The sequence below is a fragment of the Protopterus annectens genome, chromosome 5.part0 (assembly GCF_019279795.1).
Source record: "Protopterus annectens isolate FY-2018-M chromosome 5.part0, PAN1.0, whole genome shotgun sequence".
In the NCBI taxonomy this organism is placed as follows: domain Eukaryota; kingdom Metazoa; phylum Chordata; order Ceratodontiformes; family Protopteridae; genus Protopterus; species Protopterus annectens.
The window spans coordinates 281972836-281989769 of NC_056735.1; positions in this window are offsets into that span (position 1 = coordinate 281972836).

Below are 16934 nucleotides of genomic sequence, written 5' to 3' on the forward strand. Positions count from 1 at the left end.
TTAGGGCAATTCAACCTGTCTCAGCAGAAGAATGGGGACAAGGTTTTTACTCCAGACTTTTCCTGGTACCCAGAAAAGACAACTGGCGTCCTATCCTGGACCCATCTATCCTAAACAACGTTTTTTGTAATTCCAAACTTCAAAATGCTAACTCTTCATCACCTGCTTCCCATGCTAGGCAGAAATGCCTGGTTGGCAACATTGGATTGAAAGGAAGCTTACCTGCACATCCCAATAGGTATTTTCTGCAAGAATCCCTTATCAGTTCTCTGCACTGCCCTTTGGCTTATCTACTGCACCCAGGGTATTCACAAAATGCCTAGCTCCAGTCATTGCATTCTGCAGGCAAAGAAATATTCAAATATACCTATACCTGGACGATTGTCTAATTCAGGCAGAAAGCCTGGACATTCTATTAAATCATCTGGCATTTGTAAAGAAACTGCTAACCTCACTGGGGTACACCATAAATGAAAAGAAATCTCATCTAGTACCCTGCCAACAAATTGTATTCCTGGGAGCAAGCTTAAACACAGCTTCCCAGATGGCCTATATCACGCCAGAGAAACAAGTTTATCTGACAGCCTACTTCAAATTACTGGCTACAAAGATCCAGGTAACTGCAAGGAAAATACTGCAAGCTCTGGGGTTCATGGCCTCTTACATCCTACTAACTTCATATGCAAGACTACATATGAGGAAACTACAACAGTATCTAAAAAGCCTATGGTGTCAACTTTCTCAGGACCTGGAATCAGCGATTCCCATCATCCCTTGTATAAAGACAGAATTCCTTTGGTGGGCAGAGGCCTGCTTAACTCAACAAGGGACTGCCATTCACTCTATCCACTGCCACCCAAACCCTAACAGACGCATCAGACTATGCATGGGGGGCTCACTTTGCAGGGCAGTGCATTCAGGGCAAATGGAACCAGATTCAAATGCACCTGCATATCAATCGAAAAGAAATGTTAGCTGTGCAGAATGCTCCAACAGCCTTCAAGGACCACATCCTTCCAGGACAATTATTGGTAAAAACAGACAACACCACTGTTATGTGGTACATAAACAAGCAGGGGGGAACCCACTCAAACCCCCTCTGCAGACTAGCCATGGCTCTGTGGAACACGGCCTTGAGCTACCAAGTGCACCTACAGGCTCAATTCCTGCCAGGCAGGCTAAACTCACTGGCAGATGACTTAAACAGAAATCTCATGGACCCACACAAGTGGAAACTGGAACCAAAGATATTCAACATGTTGAGAAATAAATGGGGGAGCCCAGAGATAAACCTGTTTGCCTCCCCTCAGAACTACCAACTGAACAAATTCTGCACAAGGACTCCCCACAGACAAGCTTGGAAAGTGAGTGTCCTGTCCTTCACCTGGAAAAACCTCCCAGTTTATGCCTTTTCCCCCTCTGCCTCACCTCTCCAAAGTTCTACTAAAGATGAAATAGGACAAACCAAGGACAATACTCATTGTACTAGACTGGCCATGCCAACACTGGTGCCCCCTAGCGTCACTGCTGAAACCATGGCACCTGCCTCAGACCCCTTCCCTGCTGTCCCAGTAGGAGGGGCCAGATTCTGCACCCCCAGCTTCAAACCCTGAACCTTGTAGCTTGGCTAATTACCTGAGCTCTCTATTACCATCCCTCAGTAAACAAGTGCTGGATGTCATTCTGGAGGCAAGGAGGCCTAGTACTAGAAAATCCTATGCTGAAAAATGGAAAAGATTCTGTTCCTGGAGCCAAACTCGGGGGGGGGGGGGGGAATGGGCACAACAGTGCCCAGTTTACCGCATATTCTTAAGTACTTAACAGAGATGCTTCACAAGGGCCTTTCCTTCCCTTCTATTAAAATTCATGTCTTTGCCATTTCAGCAAATTGTAATACAGAGCCACCCCTCTTCTCCCGCCCCCTGCTGAAGCAATTACTCAGTGGGGCCAAAATTATAAGACCACCCAGGAGAGCCCCTACTCCAGCCTGGGACCTTAACGTTGTATTAGAAAAGCTCACTCTTCCTCCCTTTGAGCCAGCTGCAACTGCAGAGTTGAAATTCCTTTCTTGGAAAACGGCCTTCCTTCTAGCCATCACTTCAGCAAGAAGAGCGTCTGAATTACAGGCCCTCATGGCAGTGGAGCCCCTTCATCATCTTCCATGCAGACAGGGTGTTCCTAAGGACCAATCCTTCCTTTATGCCCAAGGTGGTATCCAGTGTGGCCCTTAATCAGTCCATTCATTTGCCAGCCTTCTTTTCTAATCCACAGAACAAAGGAGAACGAATACTGCACTCTTTGGACGTGCACAGACAACTTAGCTTTTATTTGGACAGGACTAAGCTTCTCAGAAAAACTGAACAGCTGCTAGTTGTCTTTGCTGCAGGGGCAGAGGGGAAGGCCATTTCAAAGCAAACCATTTCTAAATGGATAGGCCATTGCATTCATTTCTGCTATAAGCACCATGCAAAACCTACCCCACAGGGGATAAGATCCCATTCCACCAGGGCTGCATCTACTTGCTACCTGGAGTTCTGTTCATACCTTCACCAAGCATTACCACTTGCCTATTTTCTCTCAATCCAGAGCCGGATTTGCCACTGCAGTCTTGCAGGGCCTAATAGCTGGTCCTAATGCTCTCTAATTGCCTCCTCTCTTCCTTAGCTTTGGGAATCTACCCAAATGTAACAACTGCAACAGTGAAACATGAAGAACATAGTACAGTTGTGTACACTACCATAAATGTAGATGTTAGAGTGTAGTCACTGTTGCAGTCCTGGTTACCCTCCAGCCCCCTGACTTCTATTTGCTATACCTCTCTTCTTGTTTACTATATTTAAGCTTTCTGGTGTATTTGCCTATAGTTGGAGGTGTAGCCTTGTATATAATTGCTTCCCATTATGAGGGCACCTGACATCTGGGGCAAGAAAAACTGATGTAATGGCGTCGACTGCATGCGTTATACCTCTGGCTACCTGACGTCATGGAAGAAGAGACTGCAACCAACGCAGGACCCAAGACTTTGATAATCGGGCTGGCTGAGGGCTACCTGCAAGCAGATAACCCAGATGTAATGACTGCAACAGTGAATACACTTTTAACGTTAAATTTATGGTAAGTGTACACAGCTGTACTTTTCAAGTCTTGTTTATTACTGTTTAAATTTATACTGTTTTCAGAACTTATCACGAAGGCCGTTATACATGTCTTTCTTTCTCTCGAGTTTTTCATCCCTTATTCCCTCCCTGTCCCTAAAACGCACAAATGATGTTTGGCTTTCTTTCTAACAACTTGTGGACGTGCTGCACGTCAAAGTATAGAAAGACATGGATGTCCCCTTAAAACCAGTGCGTGTTGCAGATCCCAAAGGTAGACGGAATGAAATGACGAATTATAGATTCCAAAATGGTGTCTGCTGACACCAAGCATGAAGTCTCCAGGGGGTGCTGAAGCTGCCCCTCTCCTGTACTAGGGAGTCTGTTAAACTTGACAAGTGTTGTCTGTGCATCATTGTCTAGGTGGGATGGTTCAGTGTACATGGACATCGCAAGAGACCATATCATACTTTAGTATTCTGGAGATGAGAGCACTCATCCTTGTACTGCTGGCAAAGAACCTTTTGAAATGTTGGGACCCACTAGAGCAAGTCCCGAAACAACACAGAGACTGTACGAAAAAATGAACTGCTATTGCCATTTCCTGATAATATTCCCTTTTCTCCGAGGCATGATAATCATGGAGTTGGTGTACTATACAAAGTTCAAGTTCTGGGGTATGTAGGGGGGCTTGACCCCCACAATAAAATTCAGAGGAGGAGTAGAGCAAGATGAGATCTTTTCCTGGATTTTCAATTTCTCTCTTCTCTCTCAGAATTCAACGTGATGAGTGCTAACATTTCAGTAAGGAACCATTGTTGAAATTTCAAAAATTGCTCTGCCGTGGTACAGTATCCATCTTCTGACAACATTGCAGTGGTGTGGTGCATAAAAAAAAAAGTGCAGAGCACTATCTTAAGTCATTTGCAGACCACCCTTGATGGAATGGGCTTTAACATTACATCACTCACAGCAGCACATATGCTGGAAACATGCAGCATGATTGCAGATAGTTTGAGCAGACTGGCATTGCTTCCACACGAATGGTCCCTCAACAAGATGGTAACCTAGAAGGTGTTGAAGAGGTGGAGACTTAACTTTTGCAGTCTGTTCAACCATTCAGCATGCAGGTCAGGATGTTGGGACTTCCCATTCAGTTTGTGATATTTTATTTATTAAGCCCAGCTAACCGTTGTAATTGAGGTGCAATTTTTTTTAGCTGCTAATGCTATATGCTTGTTCACTCATAATGTGGTTCATTTTTCATGTGCAATACAATTACTTGAACTTTGCTGCTAATTGTGTGTGTTTAGTATCTTAAGTGTATGTTTCTAGGATTATATGTAGCTCTATACTTAAGTGTAGAGTTGATTTATAAGATGATGGTAGTATTTTGTTTTAAATTATGTCTTGCTATGTATGTGGTTTCATTTTTTTTTGTCTGTCTTATGAGGAGCTGATTGCATGGAATCTCATTTAATCTACACTTGTGTAGATCTGAATGACAGTAAAGTTACTTTTTACTTTGATTTGACTTGACGTTGACATTGTCCCCCAAGAGAGAGACCCCCTAGAAACTCATTCTCCCACATTTGCCTCTGCAGGTCCCCTGTATGCCTTCTCCCACATTTGGCCCTGCAGGTCCCCTGTATGCTTTCCCCCATTTTTGCCAGTAACTGGATTCCTACAGAAATCCAGGGTGTGCAGAGCAAAGGTCATTCTCATAACTCTGTTCTGGCCATGCCAGATACAGTACCCCTACTATGGACCAATATTGAGAAGGTCTTTCACATAACCCTCTACTGCTTTCTCATCCATCCAGGTAGCTTCCCCTGGACATGCGGTCCCTATACTTGACCACATTGTTTTTTTCCCACTTCCAGTGATGAGCAGGAAGGACAAGTCACTCTCTTCTGGGATAAATCAGTCTGATAAGTGTTTCTCTAAGACCTTTGATGAGCATTTATAAAGGGAAGTGGAAAAAAATTCAGTTTAGGCTCATCAGTAAAATAGACACATTTCCAGCTTAACTAGACATATTCAAAAATGAGCTGATTACTCTTTTTGGTAGAGTTTATCAGCTACATCATCTTTTCATCTGGGAGTTTCTTCTTTTGCCTCCCTAGTGTCACATAAGGTAAGCAAAGGATTTTTAAAGGAGTTTTCTACTTCAGATCTCCCTTGGTTTGTCGTGATCCCCATGAGGATATGTATTTTGTACTAAAGAGCTTGACTGACCATTTCAGCCAATAAATTCCACAGATACTAAATTTTCTTGGGTCTCTATTACGTGATCGAACAGTCAAATGTTTGAACATGTAATAATCGACCCCTAAATATCAACATGCTGTAATGTCGAACGGCAAAAAAAAAAAACACTGAAACAAACCATTAAAATGCTCTAAATGAGGGGCAAGCTCCCCCCACACCCCCTGCTACTTAAATATACCCAACTCTGAGATCACACAGACAATGGAGACAATGGAAAACTTCCATGCCCGGACTGTATGAAGATCTCCATTGAACCTTTCGACATTCTGACTGTTCGAGATTTAGGGGTCGATTTTATTACATGTTCGATCACGTAATATAAACCCATTTTCTTATCTGGTAGAAAAGACTCTGCAGAATGACTTTGCCGCTCTATCTTCTAAATTTATTTACCCGATTTTCCATCAGGACATAGTCACGTTTGACCTGAACTAGTCTAAGAAAGGTCATTATCAGTTGTAGTGCTGAGAATGTATACAGACAGTTTAGATTTTACCTTTATCACACACACAAAAAAATCAGGAAAGATTACTTGTTTTGGACATTTTCTGGCTGGCATTAGAAAACAAAAGTACAGTTGTATTGATTTATTGTTGCTCTCTGTGGCGAGACCCTTTATCACTAAGCCAAAAGCGCGCACACTCTCAGGGCCTAGGCTGCTTCCACTGCCTTTCCGCACCATTTTCCATGTGGAATAGATTATAACCTCTGCTGCATTCTGCAAGCTTTCATTTGTTTGCCAAGCATTATTAATAGGGTTCATTGTCTAGAGCTTGAGCTTCATTTGGAGCCTCCTTTCTTAAATGCTTATTGTCCTAGACTGCCCAAGGTGGTCTGGGGATCGTGTCCACCAGTTTTCATTGTATGGACAGGACCAGATAAAATGTGCAAGTTATGTACTGACCAGAATGTTGGATTTATCTGGTCTGTCTGGGCACTGAAATAAGCCATTTACCTAATCCCCTCCAGTGTAACACTTAAAGAATTTGTAGGAATACCAGAGGCCTTGTTTCCACTTTGATTCCTAGAGGCCTCGTTTCCACTTTGATTCCTAATTGCATGTTGTTCTACTGTTACCTTCATTTACAGTGTATGTATGTTGGCTAATCTTCCGCACTCTATCAGGAACCTGTCAGGAGCTGGGGTTTGTGGGATAGAGAAGGAGCTAGAGTTTGCAAGATGTAGTCTTTCCTGAAAAGGTCTCTCCACTGCCCCAAGACTCTTCACTATAAATGCCTTGCTCTAGTGGTAGCTCATTGCAGACTTTAAGGCGGACACCATTTTCTCTTATCTGGATGATTCCCCGATCAGTGTTTGCCTCTCTGGACATCGCAACCTTACAGTATGCCACAGATCTTTCAAGTATGGAATTCACGCTAAATCTAAACATTTCATCCCTTGTTCCAACCTCTTGATTAGTATTCTTGGTAGGTCTTCTGTTGGATACTTTGACCACTTTCCTTCCAGAAAAAAAAAAGCCTTATTAGCATTCCATCACTTTCACTCTGGTTGATTGCAGCAAGAAAAGAATTTGTGACACTTTTTTATGGTCTCTTCTACCCTTTGGATATTGGAGTCCATGTGAATTTCATTAGGGTATCCAATAATTTAGATGACACTCTTATCCTGTTTTCTTTCCTTTACCAGTTCTCAGATTTAGTGGGCTACTTGAATACTTTGCAACCCAAGACTCCATTTATCTCCTGTCAGCCCATCTCAGACAGTGGCCAAAGATGCTTTGGACTTTGCTTGAAATATTGTTTCTCAGGGTGGACAGGTGCAGGGAATCTGGGAGTCGCATCACTGTCACAAATATTAACCCGAAGGGCATGATTCTTACAAATGCTATGTATACAGCTGTGGTCCTAGGATCACTTTTGATGGTTACAGACAACACCAGTATGATGTGGTGCATAAACCGTTTCCCTTTGCAGACTGGTCATTCTTGCATGTGACTTGGCAATTAAACATAACTTTTTTTTTTTCAGGCAACTTGCATCCCATCAGAGTAGAACTCCGTTACAGTCTCTGTGAGCTACACTGACCGCTGCTGCTAGAGGTGGTCCACCAGCGATGAGCTCCACAATTAGACTTGTTAGCCCCTCTGCTTCAGGGCACATTCATCTCATGAACAGGGGTGTTTCTTTGTGCCCCCTCCCACCTACTATCCAATTCCTTAGGACTGGATGTCCACCATTGGATCACTGCTGCAGTAGCCTAAGCAATATGGGATGTCCTGTCAAGAATCAGACTCGTCTGCAAGCTTCAAAACTTTTGGCCACATTGTGTGCCCTAGCCAGTATCCTGAACAAGTGAGCAGGATAAACTCTGGCTATGGCATCAGAGTTTCAGAACTTTCTTCCTGTCGCAATATGTTCCTCTGCTGTCTTTGAGAGAGTGACCACAGGAAACTAGAATTTTGTCAGGCCTGGACAGATGTGTTCCTTACTGGGGATTACCTTCCACAAAATAGTATTCTGAGAGAGCTTGTCTCTTAAATTAGAATTTTTTTTTTTAGGAAGGAGTAAAGGGGTTTTCTACAGCTGTTCCTTCTGTGTGGACATTCTTTGAAGATGCGTATTGCATTGAACTTTGACAGTCTGACAACTATCTGTAATAAGTCCATTAAATAAGTATTTACAACTCCAGACCCACAGATTTGCCTTTTTGCTGGTTATTTTAATGTTGCTTTCTAATAGCAGTTTCCATGGGGGATAGTGATGAGAACAGATGCCTTCTTACATGCTCATATTTATCGAAGCTAAGCTATTCTTTAGTTTCCTTGGTAGACTGCATTATCTGGTCTTTCCTGTATTGAGGCCTTAACAAAGAGTAGTGACAAGATAAGGTTATGGACTAGGGTTTCCCTTGTCTCTGTATATTTTGCAGTCTTCCTGGAAATCAGGAATATTGCTAAGCCTTTCAACACAAGAGTGCGGTTTCATGATATAATGGCAGGAAGTTTCATTGAGAAATTTAAGTCCTTCATAGACCTTAGGGTTTCTCAGCTAGCAGAGATACTATATGCCCCCCCCCAATTGTTCTTTTCTCTTCCTACCCTGCCATTATTATGTTATGTTCCAAAGTCTTGGCCTTATTTTTCCATTGTGACTACAGCGGTCTTCAGTCAGTCGAAGACTGAGATTCTTTTACGTTATGTAACTGGCAGTGGCCTTTCTCACTTTGTCAAGGGATTCTTTTTTTGTTCATCCTTTAGTTTTTTATGTTCATACCTTTACCTTTATTTAAAAATGTCTATCTGTTTGACAGTCATCTTTTGTTTACAAACTAGTTTTGGTTCCGTGTGTATATTCCCTAGTAATTTACTCTCTGTAAAAGTGCATTTTCTCTCTCCCAGATTTGGCTTCTAAGTGTTGGAGCCAAGATGTTTGATTATCGTTAAACCATTTTACTTTAAACATTTAACTTTCCTGGTGGGAGGTAAGATGGTCTTCAGTTTTCTCACCTATAGTGGTTTGGACTTTTGACCTGGATCGTGATAGCTTGACATGCTTGCAGTTTTTATGGGTCTGGTTCAGATTTTCTGTTTTCTGGCGTACTCTTTGGTGTGTCAACTGCTCTGAGTTTTCCAGAGGGCCTGGCTCCTGTAATGGGCTGTATCAGCCAGCAGGGTAGTCCCTTATTTCTACATTAGACAACTAATTTTATCTGTGCATATCGATTTACAACTTCTTAAATCTTCTTTCCCAAATAAAGGATCTCTTTCTGTGATTGGCTGTCAGACTGAGAAACATCTTTTCTCATTCTTTTGCTTAGAAATGTTTTTATGGGATGTCTGAAAAAAAACCCATTTGTTATAATGGTTTCCCTTTCATAGGAAAAAGTGAAATATTCTAGCAACAATTTTTGAGATTTTCCGAGCCAAATCTGACATTTTCTTAGGAAATTATCATAACTTGAGGTTATCAGAACTTGAGATTTAAGGACCTTTACTGATGTCCTTCAAGGATGCATCTGCAGTCCTAACAAATGGGTTGTCCTGCCTCAGGCAGCCCTTCGGTCGGCCGGATTCCAAAGTCTGGGTCTGGCCTCGGCTGATGTCGCACTTCACCCGACGTCATAGCTGCAGTTCAGCGGGTATAAAGGCATCAGCCGACGCCATTTTCCCCAGTCTTTCTTGCTGCGTGGCGCCCGAAGCAGAAGCTGTTCGCAAGTGCCGGTCGGTCAGAACCAGAGATTGCTACTACCGAAGACTTCTAAAAAGCTAAGTACCCCGTTGGGGACTCTTTCTTGCCTCAGCCGATGTCAGAAAAAGTGAATAACTGTTTAACTTGTGGGAAACAAATACCTCATAAAGATTTCCACTCTTACTGCCTACCTTGTTTAGGCCCAGACCACGACGTAGCAGCTTGTCTAGCCTGTGCTTCCTTCAACCGACGGACACTTAGACGTCGGACGGAGTTTGCAGAGGAGTTTTTCGGCTCCGCTTTTGCTTATATCATGCCGTCGGAGACTCCGACTTCACAATTTACTAAAAAGCGTAAGGAAAAGGACCGACACTCGCGGTCCGTGGTTTCGGCCGAAACCGCAGTTAAGCCAACCGTGAGTGTCTCGGTTTCGGCCGAAACAGAGTCTGCGGTTCTTCCTTTGGCCGAAAGCATGCCTCCTACCGAGGCCTCATCCAGCATGGCTGAATCTGCTACGGAAATTCCACCTGCTCTTACAGGTTCTCAGGATTTATCAGATACTATCCCCTTAGATATATGTACTCCTGCACGTGGAGCTGCTAGGCCCCCTGCATCCATGTCAATTAAGGCTTTTGCCAGGGCTAAAGCAGCTAAATCAACAAAGGCCGTGCCTGCTAAAACCCCCTCTCACAGGCCTAGCTCTAGTACTCAAATGCTTAGTCTAGCAGAGGATCTCATTTCTTTGATCAGGGGATCCCAGCCTCACCCCGACAGGGCTTCTCACCCCCCTCCAGAGAAGAGGCCTAGAGCAGAGCCCCCTGAGCCAGTTTCTACTGATTACTCCTCTGATGATTCAGACAACACAAATCCCCCAGAAGGCCCTTATTCTCCATATGAGGACTCGGATGCAGAAGACTCCATCCCTTCTGCCTCTCCTCCTGAGGAATTTTCTTTTGGGGAAACCTTGCATGCTATGAGGGAACAATTTCAATGGCAGGGCCAGGATTTTTCAGACTCTAGGAAAAGGCTTAGGACCTTTTTACATTTGCCACAGCATAGGCCTTTAGCCATTCCTCCAGTACTTACAGTTGTGGATGATGCATTTACTGATGCTTGTACTGCTCCTGACCCTCTTCCTCCGGCCCCTGCTAAGCCCGACAGATACTTCAGGGTTCCGGACACCCATTATCACTTGTATCAGGCTCCTATTGCAGATCCTGAAACTATTTCACAGGGCCCCAAAGCTGTAGCAGCTGCCTCTACCAAAAACCCCCTCCCCTCTGAAAGAGAATCTAGGGCTTTGGAGAGATGGGGTAAAAAAGTGTATACTTATGCTACTCTTTCGGCCAGGGCCTTAAACTGTCAATTCCACATGATTCAATATCAGGAATTCCTGTTAGATCAGCTAACTAAAAAACTGTCCTCACCTGAGCCTTTAGACCGTAAGTCCCTTCAGGATTTGGTACATAACACTCAGCAGGTCAGTAATCATTCCTTAAAATGCGGCTATGATGCACTGGAGGCTTCCTTTAGATCAGCTATGACTGGTACAGTGATCAGAAGGCATGCATGGTTAAAAGAGCAATCCTTACCAGACCATGTAAAGTCCAAGCTTCTAGATGCTCCCATGGAAAAGCACAGTTTGTTTGGTTCCCCTGCACAGCAAGTGTTGAAGGTGGAAGAAAAAGCTAAATCTGTCCAGACAGTCAAGGATTTCTTACAGGTCCAGCCTCCGAGGTTTAGTAGGAACTGGCCTTCCAAGAATTGGTCCTTTCCAGACACCACCAGAGCACAGAGAAGCAGAAATAGGCGCCCAAGAGGCAGAGGTCAATTCAGTGGTGCCTACAGGGGACGTCAGTGGCAGCCTAACAGCCAGAGAAGTACTGCCACAGATCCAGCCACTACCACTTCCACAGGACAATCACAGTGACTTGGCTCTGAAACCGCCTACCAGGGAACAACTAGAAGCACCCTTAGGCGGAAAGTTAGCCATATTTTCAGTAAATTGGCATTACATTACAGGAGACAAATGGATTTTGCAGACAATAGACAAAGGCTACAGGTTTCACTTCCATACTCTTCCAAGGAAGAGAGGAATGCCAAACCTACCTCCAAACCAAAAGACAAACGCTCTGCAGCAAATAGACCACTTACTAAGGATGAGAGCTATAGAAAAGGTACCGGCTATGGAACAAGGACAAGGATTTTATTCCAGGCTTTTCCTGGTACCAAGAAAGGAAAACCAATGGAGACCTATCCTCGACCTGTCCGCTCTGAACACATATCTTATTGTTCCAAAATTCAAGATGCTGACCCTACAGCAACTTCTTCCCATGCTGGGCAAGGAGTCTTGGCTGGTGACTCTGGATCTCAAGGAGGCATACCTGCACGTCCCCATACGACCAAATTGCAGAAGATACCTCAGATTTCTTGCAGGATCAGAGCATTATCAATTCTCAGCATTGCCTTTTGGCTTATCTACTGCGCCCAGAGTATTCACGAAATGCCTGGCATCAGTAATTGCTCATTGCAGGCTTCAGGGAATTCAAATTTATCCATACCTGGACGACTGCCTGTTACAAGCGGACAGCAAAGACAAATTAACAAAAGACTTGAAAAAGTTTATTCACCTACTACAAGCCCTGGGATACACAGTCAACACAAAAAAGTCAAGGCTGATCCCATCCCAAAGGATAACTTTCTTGTGTGCAGAACTGGACACATCAAACCAGATGGCATTCCTCACAGCAGAAAAGCAGAAGCAACTACCACCTTATTTCATGGCATTAACAGCACAGAACCAGCTTACAGCAAGAAAAATCATGCAAGCCCTGGGTTACATGGCATCCTGCATAATATTGATTCCACATGCCAGACTACATATGAGGAAGTTGCAATGGTACCTGAGGAATTTATGGTCTCAGCACAAGCACAGCCTAGAAACCCAAATTCCAATAATTCCATGCCTGAAACAAGAATTCCAGTGGTGGGCCCAGGCCTGTCAATCGAACAAAGGACTGCCCTTCCACAGGCCTCACCCAAACCAGACCATCACCACGGATGCCTCAGACCTCGGTTGGGGGGCACACATGGTGGACAAGTGCATACAAGGCTTATGGACTCAAGACCAGATGAACCTACACATAAATCAAAAAGAGATGCTGGCAGTAAAGCAGGCAATTCAGACATTCAGACAGTTTCTTCAACAGGGTCATTTGCTGATAAGGACGGACAACACCACAGTTATGTGGTATATCAACAAACAGGGAGGCACACATTCATATCCTCTATGCCGGATGGCAATGGACCTCTGGAATGTGGCCCTGAACCTCAACATTCAGCTCCAGGCCATATTTGTGCCAGGAAAAGAAAATATTCTAGCAGACATCTTAAGCAGAACTACCACGGATGCCCACGAATGGATGCTGCATCCAGACATCTTCAAATCCATTACAAGGAAATGGGGACTACCAGAAATAGACCTGTTCGCATCCCCACACAACCACCAGTTGAAAAAATTCTGCACAAGGACATACCACCCACTTGCTTGGAAGGTGGACTCCCTATCCTTCAGTTGGGAAAACCTGACAGCATATGCATTCCCACCTCTCCCTTTGATGGACAAGGTGCTACTGAAGATCAAAGAAGATCACCCAAGGATCATCTTGATAGCTCCAGACTGGCTGAGGCAACATTGGTACCCGCTACTAAGGAGTATGTCTCGGGAACACGCATGGCCTCTACCCTTACTACCTCTGCTGCTAACACAGAACAACTTCAAAATCCTGCATCCAAACTTGAAAACACTGCAGCTAGCTGCTTGGAACATTACATAAGCCAACATAACCCAGATTTATCTCAAAGGGTTAAAGACATTATATTGGAGGCTCGCAGACCCAACAAGGAAAACTTATTCAGCAAAATGGAAAAGATATCTCCTTTGGAGTACAACAAAAGGAGTAGATGCATCATTGGCAAACATAGCTAACATCCTGGAATATTTAGCAGAGCTTTTCCACAATGGCCTGTCTTACTCCTCCATTAAGATTCATGCATCAGCAATTTCAGCACAATACAACATGGATCCTCCAGTCTTTTCTCAACCTCTACTCAGGCAGTTTCTGAGAGGAATTAAAAATGTAAAGCCACCAAGGAAACCACCATTACCTACATGGGACTTTAACTTTGTGTTAGAAAAGTTGACACTTCCCCCTTTTGAACCAGCAGCAACAGCAGAATTACAGTACTTACCTTGGAAAACTGCATTCCTGCTTGCAATCACTTCAGCTAGAAGGGTTTCTGAATTACAGGCATTAATGGCAGTACAACCCTTCCTTATCTTCCATCAGGATAGAGTGTCCATGAGAACTAATCCTACCTTTATGCCAAAAGTGGTCTCCAGGGTATCTTTAAACCAAGCAATACACCTACCAACATTCTTCCTCAACCCGCAGAACAGGGGGGAAAAGATTACTGCATACCTTGGATGTGCACAGACAATTGCGCTACTACTTGGACAGAACCAAGAACAATAGATAAACTGACCAGCTTCTGGTAGCATATGCGACAGGAATGGAAGGAAAAGCAATTTCCAAACAAACAATCTCAAAATGGATAGGAAATTGCATTAGATTTTGTTACTCTTTTCATGGAAAGGCAACTCCAGAAAACACCAGACCTCACTCCACAAGGGCTACAGCCACTACTACAGCTTTCTTACGAGGAGTGGCTACCAAAGACATTTTAGAGGCTGCTACTTGGAGCTCCGTGCATACATTTGCCAAGCATTATAATCTACCTTTATACTCCAGATCCCGAGCAGGTTTTGCCACTGCTGTTTTGCAAGGGATCTTAACTACACCATAAACTCTTAGTGCCTCCTTAGTGCCTCCTCCCCGAGTTTGGCTATGGTATTCTACCCATTTGTTAGGACTGCAGATGCATCCTTGAAGGACATAGTACAGTTTTGTACCTACCATAAATGTAGATGTCCGAGAGGTATGCATCTGCAGTCAGGATTACCCACACTCCTTCCCCTCTGTGGTACTCCTAGGGTATTTGCCCATCTTGTAGCTAGCTGGGGGAATCTATTATGGTGTATTTGTTTGTATATATGTATATACATGTTTATTTCTATTTGCTCTCTATTGTTTGGAAGCATTTATCCAAATTTAGCCTTCCTAGAGGGCACCTGGCATCTGGGGCAAGAAACACTGAGGAAAATGGCGTCGGCTGATGCCTTTATACCCGCTGAACTGCAGCTATGACGTCGGGTGAAGTGCGACATCAGCCGAGGCCAGACCCAGGCTTTGGAATCCGGCCGACCGAAGGGCTGCCTGAGGCAGGACAACCCATTTGTTAGGACTGCAGATGCATACCTCTCGGACATCTACATTTATGGTAGGTACAAAACTGTACTTTTTCTTGATTTTGTTTGCCATGCTGGTTTTGTAACAGATTAAACAGTAGATGTTATGTGATCCTATCTCGCCTACATTCTGTACTGATGGGTTCGGAGCCGATCCCTCGGCTCCGACTCGGCACGCCTATGCTATAGAGCGAGGCCTCTTATTGGCTGAGCTATCTTTATCCCAGGATGCACCACCACTTATCTCCCAGATCTCGTTTGCCGCTAACAAGCTTAGACGTGGTCTCACCATTGGCTGGGCTAAGTACTATTTATTTAGGCTTTTTCCTGTCACAAATTTCCTTACTTTGAACCCAAAAGCTGTTTTAACAGCTATTGTTATATTAGTGTGATTGGTGAATTTCTGTTGGTAAATTAGTGATTTTTTTAGTCAGGGAAGGTTTCCCGTTTCAGTTAGAGGGGCCTTCCCCTGTTACTTTGCTGCTTGTGTATCTTTCTTGGGTCAAGTACCCGTTTAAGTTAGAGGGTCTTGACTCTCTTTCTCTCTTTTTTGTCTGTTAACTGTTTAGTTAAAAAAAAAAAAAAAAAAAAAAAATAATAATTTGTTAAAGTTGTTGGATTTAACTTTACCTTTAACTAAAGTTTAGTGTTTTTCACTTAGGTTCTGTGGCAAAGCAAAGCAGTTATGTCTAAAGAACACAAACCCTCCGGGTTTAAGAAATGCACGAGGTGTGGTTTTAAAATGTCCATAACGGACGACCACTCCTCGTCGTATTGCTTAGGTGCTAAGCACCTACAAGAGTCGTGTAGTGTGTGCCACGCGTTCTCTTCTAGAGTCCTCCAGGAGAGGAAAAACAAATTAATCCTCAAGGGATTAATCAAGCCTTCCTTCGAGGAGGCTTTATCTTCCTCTCAGTCTCCTTCTAAAAAGAAGAAAGCGTCGGCTCCGACCAGTCAGTCGGAACCGACCGCTAAAAAATCTAAGCAGACTTCTCCATCGGCTCCACGGACTTCGGAGCAGAGGTCGGAACGGTCTGCCTCGATGCCTCCAGCCTCGACCCCTCTGTTTTCGGAGCCGAGGTCTGGGGCATCGAGAGGCGGGTCACCCTCATCGGCTCCACTGATATTGGAGCCGATAAGGGTTACCGGCTCCGACTCTTCCCCCTCGGAGCCGAAGTCCTTATCGGCACCGAGGGAAATTTCCTTGAAACCTTCCTCGGAGCCGATAGTTCAGTCCATTCGGAGCCGGTCCCCGAGCCCTTCGGAGCCGATGGAGAAATCGGTTCGGGCCCGATCGGTATCGATAGATCATCCAAGATGTCTGATTCGGACATGGACAGGGTGCTCCTTCGACTCTTCCAGTCTCCGGCGTTCCAAAAGCTAGTTTCGGCTCCAGCCCATTTGGCTTCGGAGCCGATGGTCCACTCCCCTTCTGTGGTTCCTCCTCCAACAGCCTCGGCACCGTTGGAGCCGGTGCTGGTGGAACCTGTGGAGGTGTTAGGGTCAGGCCCGACCCTTGCTCCAACTCCGGCTCTTGGGTCGGAGTTCAGTACACGGACTTCTTCCTTCGGCCCTGGGGGGGAGGCTTCGGGGTTGATGCTTTCGGTCCCAAGTCTCCCTCTTGGTGCGTCGGCGGCGGGAGTGCCGTCCACTGTCATGGCCACGGAGGTGGGACCCTCCCAGGATTCTGGTGGTCCCGCCTTCAGGGCTATGAGGAGTGCATTAGCCAAATCTTCCTTGGCTACCTCCATGGTTTCCCCAGCTCCTTCCCTGCATATGGAAACTGGGTCGTTGGCAGTCCCCCTGTCTTTAGACGGCAGAGCCCCCGGGCCTCAGGTTACCCCCGCTGGGGTTTCTCCCCCTCCTGGAGGTCCTTCTGAAGCCTCTTCGGAAGAACCCCACAGGAAAAGATCGTGCAAGAGGAAGCACGTTGACTCCCCTGATGAGTCTCTGACATCCAACACTGATCTCGATGATGCAGAGGGGTCCCCTAAGTCGTCCTCGGATGATGTCTCCTTTGCAGACATCCTGGAAGCCCTAAAACAACGAGGC